Here is an 11,726-nt window from a genome sequence, read left to right on the forward strand (position 1 = left end):
GTAAATTTACCAAATGATCAAGAAATTAGCATCCATTTCAAACAGCACAGTCATCTCATTATTTAATCCTCAATTATATTTTAAACAACTGAAATAAGAAATGTACAACTTTGTTATCAACCTGGCTAATTAAGGGAACAGATTAGTGAGGCATCTATTATTATTCTGTCATTTCTGTTGTAACAGTACATTCCCAGAAAAGCTTACCTTGTGCATAATTTTGCAGAGGGCTCTGCAGGGAGTAAACTCAAGGCAAGCCTAGATTTAGCCTAAGTGTAGGCAGCAACTGGTCAGAAAATTCTGGACTCTCAACTCTTAAACTAGCTATTTTGTGATTAAGTCCAATCAACCCAGATAGAAAGCAGACAACAGTGGTTATTCTTCAGATCAAGGGCAGTATGAATAACTTTCACCAGTGTTCTCATAGTTACCATCAGGAGGGAGGTACAGAAGCCTGAAGGCACACACTCTGTGATTCAGGAACATCTTTTTCCCCTCTGCTGTCCAATTTCTAAATGGGCATTGAACCCCTGAGCACTACTTCACTACTTCTTTTAATTTGTTTTTCCACTATTTAATTTAATATACTGTACATATATACATTTACTGGAAGTCTGTTTTTCCCATATTTATCATGTACTGTATTGTACTGTTGCAGAAAGTTAACAAGTTTCATGACATATGCCTGTGATATTAAACCCAATTCTGAATTGATGCTTTTTTTCAACTTACTGATCAGGATATGATTTTCAAATTGGTGTTATGCACAGAGCAATGGAGCAAATAACAGTCATACATTATCATTCAGGTACCCTGCGATTCGGCCTGGGCGATCATGTCTCTCCATCCATCACTGTCCCTAACCCTCTGAAATGTAGTTGTTGCCTCCCCTGTTTCTAACCACGATGTTAATCCATCTATCATTTTCATTCTCTGACTGCCTCTGCTTCTTTTTCCTACCAGCTTTCCAGTTGTAACTAAATGTTCTCATGTCTCTCTTCGCATGACGTGTCCAAAGAATTTTGATTGCCGTTTTCTGATTTTTTTTTAAAGTAATGTACAACTTGCTTTCTTTCTCTGTAGAACTTCTTCATTGGTTATCCTGTCCGGATACAATATGCATAGCACTCTTCTGGGGAACCACATCTCTGCTGCATTGTGTCGGTGCTGTGCAATTGCTCAGCAAAAGGAAGTGTAAGGCACTCCTTCCGTCCGATAGCCTACAGGTCACCCTTGGGCAAGGTGTAGTACCTGTTCAGCCTCCCAATCAGGGTCACGTGAAGCCATGGCTTGCAGGTGGTGGATGGTTTTTTTTTTACAAGCAGATTCTACAAATTGGAATTTATGGTTGCAAAACTAAAAACGCTGGGCAGATGAATCTGCTGATCAATGGCCAGGTTTACTCATCCAGTACGGACACTGCAACTGAAGGCGGCAACGAGAAACTACTTCAGTATTCCTCCCTTGTACAATCATGAACAGTCATAACCTACCAGAAAATCTAAGGCCATAAGACAAAGCAGATTTAGACCATTCGACTCATCAATTCTGCTCCACCATTAGATCATGACTGGTTTATTTTCCTCTCAATGCCATTCTCCTGCTTTCTCCACATAATCTGACATCCTTACTAATCAAGAACCTATCAACCTCCACTTTAAATATACCCAATGATGTGGCCTCCACAGCCTTCTGCGGCAATGAATTCCATAGATTCACCACCCTCTGGTGATAAACCCTCCCACTGTTGGAAACATCCTTCATATGTCCACTTTATCCAGGCCTTTCAATAGATGGTAGGATTCAACGAGCCTCCACACGCCCCCCACCCCATCTGTTTAAACTCCAGTGAGAACAGGTGTGGAGCAGCTAAACGCTCTTCATACATTAAACTTCTCATTCAGGAATGATTCTTGCAAACCTCCTCCAGACCCTCTCTGTGAGCTCCCTGCTTTCTCAACATCGTCTGCCCCTCCACCTATCTTGACCAAAAAGCCACCAATTCCATCAACAAGGTCATTGATATAGAAAGTAAAAGTAGCAAACCCAACACTGACCACTGCAGAACATTAATCATTGGCAGCCAACCAGAAAAAAAGTCTGCATTACCATACTTTGCCTTCTGCCAGACAACCAATCTTCTGTCCATGCTAATATCATTCCTGCAGTACCAAAAATCTCATCTTGTTTAGCAACCTCATGTGCAATACCTTGTCAAAGATCTTCTGAAATTCCACATACACAACACCCACCGACTCTCCTTTATCTATCCTGTTATTTCCTCAAAGAATTCCAACAGATTTGTCAGGCAAGATTTCCCCTTAAAAAAAACCATACTGACTTTGGCCTATTTTATCATGTACCCTGAAACATTATCCTTAATAATGAGCTCCAACATGTTGCCAACAATGGAAGTCAGGCAAACTGGCCTACACTTTCATGTCTTTTGCCTCCCTCACTTCTTGAAGAGTAGAGCAACATTTGCCCTTTTCCAGTCCTCTGAAACCATTCTAGAATCCAGTGATTCCTGAAAAATGCCTCCACAATCCCTTAAACTACCTCTTTCAGAAACTTAAGAGTACAGTTCAATCTTGTTCAGGTGATTTATCTACCTTAAGACCTATCAGCTTCCTAAGCATCTTCTCCTCAACAATGGTCACTACATTCATTTCTGTCCCTGACACACTTGAACTTCTGGCACACCGCTTGCTTCTTCCACAATGAAGACTGACAAAATACTAGAGTTTGTCTGCTGTTCCCCACTGCTATCTCTCCAGCAACATCTCCCAGCAGTCCAATATACACTCTTACCCCCTTTTTTTATTCTTTGTATACCATTGGTTAGCTTAACTTTGTATTTCATCTTTTCTTTCCATATTGCTTTAAGTTGCCTTCTGTTGCTTTTTTTTAAAAAAAAAGCTTCCCAATTGTCCAGCTTTCCACTTTTTGGCTATACTGTATGCTCTGGCTTTCGTTGTGTCTTTTCTCGACACCATTGCCTCATCCTTTCTTTAGAATGTTTCTTCTGTTTGAGATCCTGCAATGTTGGAATTACTCCCAGAAACTTTAGCCATTGCTGCTCTAATGTCATCCCTGTTCAAGTCCCCTTCCAGAGAACTTTGATCAGCTCCTCTCGTGCCTTTGTAATTACCTTTACGTAACTGTGATACTGATACATCTTATTCTGGAGACTTCAGTAACACCTCTAATCCTCCTTCACCTTCCCCCCATCTTTTGCCTCATCCATATGCTTCCAAACTGTGGAATACCCCACCCCCATCACCATTATTTAGTTTAATGATTTATCCACAACCTTGGTTCCTCCAGCACTTCCTCCTGGTTCTTCCTACCTGCCTCACTCAGTCACACCTTCCTAACCATGACCACAGACAAAATTTGAAATAGCTATTCTCATGGTTGCAGCCCGAATCACCATGCCCAGGTAACTCTCACCCTGCATGATACGTCATAGTGTTGGAAGATAACAACCCAGGTCACCAACTTTGAGTCCACAAGCTGCCAGTACTTTCTGCAGATGTGGCCACCAGAAACCACAATGAGTCCAACAGCTCCCACATTATGCAGCTACAACAAATTACCTGATCCTGTATCCCTGCTTTATATAATTAACTGGAATTTGGTGCCTTTTTATTTTAACTTTTATAATTATGGAAGGATTGAGTAAGCTGCAAGAAAGACTGAAACATACCTTTTAATAAGAGATGGCATCACAATACAAACTAAATTGCACCATTTTTAATGGGAGCAAGAACAGCAAGCACTGGGGGAAAAATACACCATGCTTTGAAAATAACCAAAGATGGAGACCATGGATAAAGGCATACAGTACTAAAGACAACAGTTTCATAAACTACCAGTTTGATTGCGTTCCACACTATCAAAAAAAGCACAAACAGACCAGAAGGTACCACAGAAAAATAACTTACTATATGGGTTAACTACAGCTAAGTCTTCCCATTAGAAAAGAGGTTCAGAGGATAACTGATGGAAGTGCTTACAATGACAAGTAGTTACACACTGTAGAGGTGAAACATTTCCCATGATAGTTGATAATCAGAGGTAACAAATTAAGTTTAAAAAAATTAATAAGTACTCAGATGAGAGGTTCAGAGGGCTGTGGAACAAACAAGGCAAGTATCTAGCTCTCTGGGCAACAGTCAATATGGACATGTTGATTTGAAAGGCCCACATCCACGTTGTATGACTAAGACTCTGAACAACTGCAATTGAACAACAAAAGGAATTAAAATTTTATAAAATACACAGCCTGGAATATGGTCTTTGAAGTGTTGTGAGTACCCACAAAGTAGCAGCTTAAAAACTAACATAAGCAAGCCTGAAGGACAAAATATCTAGAAAGAGTGAAAATGGAAACAATTGCATGGCTTTACAAAAGAAACCACAGAACATGAGAAGCAGCCCATTCATATGTAGTTCTATGGTTCTGCAATATGCACTTAGGTTCAGGAAAAAATATGACCACATTTCAGTGCACCAATTAATTCTAGCTGACACCTGTAGGGACTACAGCAAAGTGTATGCATGCAGGAAAAAAATGCACAATATCATTGCACATGTGCATTATACACAAGATAAAAATGAAGCTTTTACAAGCCATCTCTTTTTATGTTGAGTAAAAATCCCACAAATAAATGAAGAACAAGCGTTATTATTTTTTTGGTTTTTGTTATGAATCTCAAAACCAATCACACCTAATCCCAGAGAAACAAAACTGCAGATGCCACAAACAGAAGTAAAAATGGGAAATTTGTAAACTTAAAAGGGCTGAATGCATTTGTGAAAAGAGGAATGCAATTAGCAATGCATTTGAGGAAAGAGGAAAAATGATTTAACATTTCAGGTTAAAGACCTTAGGTAGTTAATTTAAAAGATCAAATAAATGAGTTAAATATATTTAAACAGTTAAAATGTAATAAACATATCTTGCAATTCAGATGCAATTGCAAAGGAAATCATTATGTCAAATAGAAGAGCAGAGTTGATTCTAGCAAATTTAAGAAGATTAGAAAGCAGCTTGGGGGTTAAAAACAAGCACACAGCACAGGCAATAACTGTTCAAAAACAATACAGCAGCTGAAAAACTATTCCAGACCATAAAGAACCGTCTGAAATTTTTGGTTGATGTGAAATATCAAACCAAATAGCAAGGTTTTTTAAACGACTGATTTCTTGACAGGAATAAAGCTGACCTGGATTACAAACTAAAGTTCCCACAGTACATGATCAAGACCACCTTGAGACCAAACATCCTCCTGGTCTCAGAGGCAGCAAAATACATCCTCCTGCTGGAGCTGGCAATGCCATGGGAGGAGCATCTGGAAGGTGCCCATGGGAGGAAGCTTGCCAGATACGAACGAGCAACTGCTAGAGGCAGGGCAGAAAGGCAAAATGCATGCCTACTGAAACGGGCTACCGGGGCTTCACTTACATCTTTATGGAGCCCTCAGCGCATTGAGTATTCCTGGTACAAGGAGGCAGACAGTCATCGGCAACATCACTGACCCACTCATGGTGGGTCTGCATGAAGACAGCCAGTCCATGGGGATCTGCACCACATGCTACCTGAACACCAGTCGTGACTTGATCAACCAGGGCTGAGTCGCCTGGGTGAGGGCATCTGATGTTTAAAGACCTGGAACATCTCTGACCCCAGGTTGCATCCCTGATGTGATCAGAGCATCATTAGATCTATTCTTAAAAAACAACTTGCAAGGAAAGACAGAGAAGATCTGAATGGTCCAAAGAGAGAAGGTGTTAAGGCAAATTCAAAATGTTTTTCATACAGTAAAGCACATGAATGCTTTAAATCTAGGCATTCTCTCAGAGGATTGTCAAATGGCAGAAGATATTTAAAAATATCACATATAAAGCAAGTGCATCCAAAAATATTGACTGAAGAGAATTTTGAACAGATGAATCCTCAGATAGATGGGCACAGGTTGGATGGATAAAGACAACTGAACATGCACTGTAACAGGACAGAACACATTTCAGATTCTGGGAAACTGCAGAAGCCCTGGAAATTAAATTCATACTTTAAAACTTTCATTATGTACCAAGGACAGAAAAGTTGTCTGAAAGACACTGGAATAAATGGACTACTTTTGGGTTAAAGCTTTTAAAGGAATTAGTACTAAAATGGCCTGTCCTCTCAATTCATGTCAATAATTTGGTTATCAGGATCATAAGCGATATGTTTGCTTCCTCACAATAACAAGGAATTTGACTGTATGCTGAGAGCAGGAGAAAATAAGGTTAAATTAATAGCAGAGGACAAGCAAAGACGGAACCAATCACAGAAATGAAAACAGTTCTCCCATTTTAGTAGAGTAATTAGACAATTTTAAAAATGTTGAGAAACTGCAAGACATTGACAACGAGAAAGGACCGAGTACCTTTATGAAGTAAAATACCACATGCAAATAGGAAGGCAAGTGGTACCTTGACCTGTATTGCAAAGAGATTTCTACAAAAGAGTGACATCTTACTCCCAATTATACAGGACCTCAATGAGACTGTAGTCAAAATATTCACATAGGTCTGGTATAAGCGAGGATATACTTGCAGTAGAAGGAATGCAGTTCAAGTTCACCAGTTTAATTCCTTATAGCAGAGGTAAATTGTAGAAAATCAGATTAGACAGACAGAACGCATACATCAGAATTTAGAAAAATCCAAAAATTCTTATATCTGTCGGGGTAAATGAAGAGTTGGTTGGGACACCTTGAATCAAGACTGTCAGAAATAGGCATCCAGGACACAAGAAATTTCTTCACACAGATCACGGAATCTTTGAAATTCTCTACACAGTGTAGCTGTAGAAACTCAGCTGCTGAGAATATTCAGTTCAGTAGATAATGAAAAATTTCGTAAGCATTAATGGCATTAAGGGAGATGGAAGTAGTCCAGGATAGTCACACCAACGAAAAGTATCGGTAACAATTATATTCAATGGTGGAGTAGGTTTGAGAGCCAAGTGACTTCCGTAGTTTCTGCTCATGTCAATTGCAGGCCAGTTAACTTGCAGTTGAAGATAAAATTGAAAATCTTTAATTTAAGATACAGTTACCAAATTTCTTACTATATAAAGAATAATTTGTAGCCACCAGGAAAGGTTTCCAAACAAACCTTAAATTTTCAGAAACCACATTAACTGAGGAAATTGTAATGAATACAATTTAGCAGAACTTCAGAAACAACTCTGACACGCAACATCGACTTTTATAGATTATGGCTATGAACGGAAAATATTGAAAATGGGATTCAGAGTCCCTCCACAGAGTAGAAAGCAAGGAATAGTTTGAAATGATATGCAGTGTTCTTCAGTCAAGAGTCATTGCTGTTCAGTTTGTATTTTGATACCTTTCAATAGGTACATTTAATATCAGAGAAATCTATAAAATATACATCCTGAAATCCTCCTTCTTCACAGACAGCCACAAAAACAGGGGTGTCTCAAAGAATGAATGACAGTAAAAACATTGGAACACCAAAGCCCGCAACTCCCCCCTCTCACACACAAGCAGCAGCAAGACAACGACTCCCCCACCAGCAAAATCTCATCAGCACCCTCCACCGAGCACTCAAACAAGCAGCAAAGCATCAATAAATTCACAGACTTGCAGTACCCCAAAAAACTGCTCATTCAGCTGACAATTCAACATACCACAGGCTCTCTCGCTCAGCCTCTATGCAAATTAAAAATCTGACGGATAAAACATATAAATATATCAAAAACAAATTAAAATCCAAAGCAATGTGAAATGCTAAAACTTGTAGCAAGTATTTTAATGTTGTTTATTTGATACATATAGGTATTAAAAGATATGAAGGGAACAAACCCGAGTTCTGTAAAACAACAATAGTTTTATTTCATAGTTTCAGACATACAGCATTCCCACACAGGCTGATGCTACCTGAAATCAATGTTTATCTCAGTAAAAACCAGAAGGTAACTGAAAGCCTCTATCAAGTGTCAGAAGCTGTCTTAGTGTATTAAAAGGTAATCAACTTAAGGGGGTCATTGAAGATTTTTTTTTAATAAAGGTGTTTTAATGGAATTATGTTGAGCTAAATCAGCACTTAAACTGAGAGGAACAGTCAACATTCCGATGAAGGGCTGCACACCAGAAGTATTTCCCTTTCCACAATTGCTGCCTGACATGAGCATTTTCGGTGTTTTTAAATCACATTTCCAATACCTATTTTTGTTCATATTTTCTAAACTGCAGAAACAGTGCAGGCACATGAATACAGTGGCTGCATTGAATGAATACATGAATGGGGACAAAATGCAGAAGAGGTACGTGGAAGCTGGTTCCAGTAGGAGCTGGAATAAAAATGCAAGACTGATGCAGGGTGGGGACCTCAACAGGAGCAATACCAGAGTTGAGAGATGGTGAATTCACTTTCACGGTTTGGTGGTTGCAACAGAAACTATGCAAATATTAATGGTAAAATAGGGAGGCGGATGAAGGGGGGGTAATAAATTAAATTGTTCTCAAAGATGATGGGAAATTGCGATTTAGTTAACTTGCCTACATGTGTGAAAAATGTCTGCAATTAGCTGGTTGAACAATCCATTTGCCAGGGAGCGACTATTGTGATTTATTTTCCAAATTCAGCAAGTAACGGCATACAGATGTGAATGGTCATTTCGGAGAAGCAAAATATCCACTAGTGTACACAAGGGAGCACTTACGGGCAGAGGGGAAAAGTGCCACGAGGGGAAAAATATTAACTTCACAATTCCGTTAAAACCATGAGAAAAGGCGAAAACTGAAGGACCAGATTTTAGATGGCTGTTCATGTGATTTCCTAACGCTGCTACGCGGTATAAAGGGCTGAAATGTTGTTCTCCCACGTTTCCTACTTTAAAATCACACTGGAAAGTTGGAAATCTCGCCTGGTAGTGCATACTGTTAGCAGTAGAATTCACTGGTGTTAATGAAGCAAACAGGCGTTCTAGGTTGCCTGCTCGCGAACTGGACCCAATGAGAAAAGATGAGACACCACAAAACTTCAGGCTTAATTCTGACCGTTCCTCCCCCGAAATAAAGGGAACGAGCAAACAAGCTTGAATTTTTTTGTTATATCGCCAGAATTTGGGGGGGGGGGGAGACACACCACGTTTTAACAAGATTGGTCTCCTCCAAAGACCCCCCCCCCCACCACCACGTTTTCAATGCATTTACAGGCGATTGATCCAGTTCTTCCATTCAGAAGTGTGGGCTGTTAATTCACGGTCTCGAAGAGGAGAATTTCCGACACGAAAGCAATGAGGAGAGAAGAAAAGGCTCGGGTTAAATGTGAACTAGTAGGAGTAATAGTTCAAGAGTTGGTTGAATTGTTCTGAACGCTGAAGACAACCTGCTGAGATGTGGTATTCAGTAGTTAAGCAGCAAGAGTCAGGAAAATAAGTTTTAGCTCCCGGCATTACTATTCACTGTTTGCGACTGTTATTCTCTCCCTCTCTCTCCAAATGGTGGAGGATTCAGGCGTCGGAACGTTAAAAGTACATAGTCGTTCAGTCACCCCACAACCAAAATCCTAACCCTGCGTGACCTTGCTCCACAATCAGAAGCTCCAGCCACCCCTCCGGGCTACCGACCACGTACTGGTAGCGGTGACCAACTGCAGCGCTTGTTCTTCTCTACCATTAGTAATCACTACTTTCTCCATAGGAAATAGAGTCGAGCAAAAAAAAAAGGACTTGCCTGAACAATAAACTGCACTCCTGTAAAATTTGGTGCCAAAATCAATAAGATAACATCCACCGGAGCTTTAAAAATCCAACAACAAAGTGATCCCTTTTCCCTCTTTCCAATTAAACTCTCCTTTCACCACCCCGAGACCTGCGAAAGTCTCAATGCGCATGAGAGCTTTCACGACCGCGAGTTTTACTTGAGGAAGTTCCGCCTTTACACGCTTTTATTGGGTGACAGCGTCGTCTTTCTCTCCTCTTGTTGGTTAAACGTCCTGCCAATCAAAGTCTTGGACTTGGGATTGCCACAATTGTAACAAAGTGCTGGCTTCCTCGGCGATGTGTCTGGCATCATCTGCCGGCGGAGTTGTCCCAGCTCGCTTTGCAGGGGATCGCGTCAGATCAAGTGCAGAACTGTCTCTGATTATTTTCCCGTTTATTCTTTTTTTGGGATCTTTTTAGGCCAAGTTCTAACTTTGTAGTGACGTCATTGAGATAGTCATCCGCAATCGCGGAGGCAAAAAAAGAGAAAATACAGTCCGTGAAATTGCCCACTAACATTGTTACAGAAAACAGGAAAATCCTTATTTCTTCATGCAATGGACTGTGAAGAAGTTCCGTATACAAATAGCATTTGTTCTGTTTTCTGACTGGGGAGGGACGCGTTTTTCTTTGTTATGTACTTTAAAGAACATTATAATGCAACCTTTATGTTAAATATTTACTTGACATAATAAATTTCCTTTGTTTTCGAAATTAATCTGCAATCAAATACCGTACTTTTGAAAAAAAAACAATTTTTGTCTTAACTTTTGCATAGTCCCAACACAACACACGACCGGATTCAAAATCATTGTTTTGGTGCGAGTATAATTATGGTATTGATCGGAGAATGGGTCATTGCTATGGGCAAAGGGCAGATGAAAAGACTTTGTACCTGGGCCGTTAAGCTTCTTCGTGACTACCCGGTACTATAATTATTTCAGGAAAAATGTTTTTCTTTGTAATCAATTATTAACATGCTCCCATTTTAACCGACGTTGTCATCATCTTAGTATTTTTTCATTGAAAGATGACGTTATCATCTGTTGATCTGGACCCTGAAGTCAGTAATACAGCTGTCACAACGCAAGGAAGGTTACATTTTTTATATTACGGATTAAGCCATGTTGTATCATTCGTCTGTCAAATGAGAAATCACATAATAATTTTATAGTTCAGGTAACAACAAAGGTAACGTACAATTCTGGGCAAAATGAGGCAAAAAAGCAATAAAGGCAAACGAATGTCGATGATGTGCAGATGTATCAATGGAGATTGGAAAGGCACAAGCGGATTTTTATACGCGATCATCTCCGGTCACCTTGTTAGGTGGACGAATGAATGAATGCAACCGCTGGCCGTTTCCTGTCCTGCCGCTCACACGTTCGTGTGCAGTTTCGATCTCGCCTCCAGGGGATTCTTCCAAATGGCACTGCGGCTTAAAGAGAAGCTTCTCTTAAAGAGAAGACGCGCACGTTCATTCAAATTCCTGCACACCTGAGAGAGCGGTTCACAAAGCACATCGTCTGAAGTACACTGGGTTCATTAATGTCTAACTTGCTTGCAGAAAACTGCCGACAACATTTCGCTGTTCGCAGCCTAAAGCCATACTTTGGGCGTGTTCATTTGGGAAGGTGTGCTGTGCGGTCTCATATGTGGGCAACCAATGTTTTCATACAAGTGACACCATGCAGCAGACTGCTGGGTTTTTTTAAACTTGCGTTTGTACGCATTATTAATGCACGTGGGAAAAGATCTTCCGCAGATGGTGAAAAAACGTAGGAATATATTACTTGGACAATAAAGACCACAATATAATATGACGGAGAAGAGCATACGAATAAAAGTGTTCATGACAGCAGGTCGCGGAAAATTTTCCTTTTGAAGAGCTGAGAATAACATTTGGAAAAACTCGAGAAAGAAAAAAAAGGAAATGAAA

At 40.0% G+C, this 11,726-nt stretch overlaps 1 protein-coding gene across 1 annotated transcript in view; it reads right to left on the reverse strand.

Annotated features, from left to right (window-relative positions):
- Positions 1-9,954, reverse strand: part of LOC132380151 (cytoplasmic protein NCK1-like) — a 199,753-nt gene extending 189,799 nt beyond the window's left edge. The window contains exon 1 of the mRNA XM_059948779.1: positions 9,759-9,954. The gene's annotated coding sequence lies outside the window, so the exon portion shown is untranslated. The remainder of the gene's footprint in view (positions 1-9,758) is intronic.
- Positions 9,955-11,726: the final 1,772 nt, after the last annotated feature.

Source organism: Hypanus sabinus, chromosome 2 (genome assembly GCF_030144855.1).
Source record: "Hypanus sabinus isolate sHypSab1 chromosome 2, sHypSab1.hap1, whole genome shotgun sequence".
Lineage (NCBI taxonomy): Eukaryota > Metazoa > Chordata > Chondrichthyes > Myliobatiformes > Dasyatidae > Hypanus > Hypanus sabinus.